Genomic DNA, 2,957 nt, shown 5'->3' with positions numbered 1-2,957 from the left:
AACGTCAGTCTTTGTTCCACTTGATTTACCTGAAGATTTCTGATTTTAACTGTTTGCATATTATTTACATCAGAGTTGAAATCCATAATACTAATGCCATGAGATTAAAGTACATGTATATTACTAATATACTACATCTTATCAGCCTTAACAACACTAACACCGCCACCACCACCACCAACAACAACAACAACAACAACAACAACAACAACAATAATAAATGTCTAATAATATAACGTGATAAAAACATACAAATGAAATCATTTCAAAGTTTAAAAAAAAAGAATGATTGTAAAATTAAAGACAGACTAAAATAGATGAGATGTTAAACAGTCAAAGATAATATGGCAAAAAAAAAAATTCACACTTAAAGATCATAATTTAAGATTAATTTAATGAAATGTGAGGGAAACATTTAATGACAAAAGGATTCTAGTGCAAATAAAAAACACTGCTAATGCTAATGCTAATGCTTCCCAGTAAATACAGAGTGGTGAAAATAGAAATGGACTTTCAGTATTTTTTGGTGTAAAGCACTTTTGAAATTAGAGATTAAAACCAGTTTGGTTTGGAGATCAAACGTCCGTCCTCTTGTTTGGACACCGACACTTTCACAACTTTATCCATCTGTGACTGACTCAAGAGGTAAGACACACACACACACACACACACACACACACACACACACACACACACACACACACACACACACACACACACACACACACACACACACACACACACACACACACAGACAGGTAAAAACCAAAACACTGGTGTCCTAACGTGCCACCAGGATAATTGAGCCTTTGTTGTAATAACACTTTACCGATTTATACAGTTATTACATTATAAATTATTTATGCTTTATAGATTGTATCTATCAATCAATCAATAGAAGAGTAATATTTATAAAAATCCTCTCCATATGTAATAACTGCAGGTTGTGTCCAGTTTGTTTTTCACATACAGCTACGGTGGATCAAATCATTGTGAATTCTGGTTGTTAAGAAAATATTGAACCATTACATTACATTATTAACAAGTTATTACATCATATTGGCTTCATTGCATTGAAAATGGCCAAAGGTATGGATGGACCGATACCGATACCAGTATCAGCTACCGATACCAGCATCAGGTATCGGGTCTGATATTGAACTGAGTACTCGTACTCTGATTCAATCCGGCTAGCTTTATGTGACGTCCAGAGTCTCTAGTCAGCAGCAGGTAGATGACAGAGGACCAGTGACATCATGCTAAATAGTTTCAGACTCACACACCAGCGATGCTAAATGCGATGCTAAATGCTAAACACGATTACAGTATGACTGGTACTCTCATTACCAGCAGCTCGGTCCCTCAGTCTGCAGTAGCACAGCCCAGTGCCTAGGTAGACGCTACGCTACTGTGAACTGAATAGATGGATAGATATAGCTTTATCGTAATTCAATACATACGCCCGGAGGCGCAAACAAAAACGAAAGGTTTCTGCACAAGGCTCAAAACTAGGCTTTTTAAAAAGTGCTCAAACAGGAACAGTAAAAGTATAAATGCACACAGTAAAAGGTATAAAAGCACACATTTATAACAGCAAATAAAGTGCCAACGATGCATAAGATGATACTTATTGCACTGGATTATTGCGTCACCCTCAGACCTGACAGCAAACTATTTACAGTTCAAGAGTCCTATGGCCTGAGGAATGAAGCCGCTGCAGAACCTGGTTGTTCTGCACTTCAGGCTGCGGTTCCTCCTGCCAGAGGCCAGCAGAGAGAAATGTCTATGAAGTGGGTGTGTTCAGTCTCTGGTGGTGTTTTTAGCTCGTGACAGACAACGTTTGGCATCCAGGTCTTTGATGGAAGGAAGAGAAGTCCCGATGACACGATAGGATAGATTGTTGGTTATGTGCACCCCCAGAAACACGGTGCTTTCCTCCACTTCCACTGCTGTGCTGTTAATAATCAGTGGAGAGGCAGGGCGGGCTCCTCCTGAAGTCAACGAGTCCTTTTGTTTGGTCGACACTCAGGAGAAGATTGCTCCTCTGCACCAGCCAGCCAGGTACAGCACCTCCTCTCTGGAGGCCCGGTCATCCCTGTTCTGGATCAGGCCCACGACTGAAGTATCGTCTGCGTACTTCATGATGTGGTTGACGCAGTCGTGAGTCATTAGGTTGAAGAGCAGCGGACTCAGGACGCAGCCTGTACTCAGGTGATGACAGGAGGTGTTCTCCACCACACAAACAGACTGGGGCCTGTCGGGTGCACAGGGTGGTGTTGAAGTCCAGGGGTGCCAGTTTACTTACCAAATGCTGGGTGGAGGTTGATGGTGTTTAATGCTGAGCTGAAATAAAAAAAAAAACAGCATTCGCACATTCGAGTTCTTCTCCTCTGAAGTAACATCGAGACAGTGAGTAAATGGAGGTGGTTCCTGGCAACACATAGCCTTTGCATATTGTTGGCGTACTGAGTATGAATTAGGCTTCATGGCATTTAATAAGTACTCCATATCGGTAAGCAGCTGAAGGTTAATACTCGTTCTTGAACTCCTCCTTTACAAAAGTGGTAGCAGTGCATCTCAAAATTATTACAATATGGTTGTTTACACACTTTAAAACCCTGCAGCCTCTCGGATCAGTCAGTTTAGTACTGGAGTTTGTTTTTAAACGTGATGCTGGTGTCATGACTGTCTGTGGCCACTGGGGGGAGGCAGAGGTAAGTGAATGTGATGTGGAGGGGGAGTGGTTGGGAGAGGAAAATTTGGATGGGGTGTGTGTGTGTGTGTGTGTGTGTGTGTGTGTGTGTGTGTGTGTGTGTGTGTGTGTGTGTGTGTGTGTGTGTGTGTGTGTGTGTGTGTGTGTGTGTGTGTGTGCAGCCCACTGCCTTTCATCAGACTGACATGCTGGTTTGCTGGCTCTTCTCTTTATTGTCTGTGTGTTCTGGGCAGTGGAAAACAAG

The sequence above is a fragment of the Lipophrys pholis genome (assembly GCF_963383615.2).
Source record: "Lipophrys pholis genome assembly, chromosome: 5".
Lineage (NCBI taxonomy): Eukaryota > Metazoa > Chordata > Actinopteri > Blenniiformes > Blenniidae > Lipophrys > Lipophrys pholis.
The sequence above is the reverse complement of the archived record's forward strand: the minus strand, read 5'-3'. Positions refer to the sequence as shown.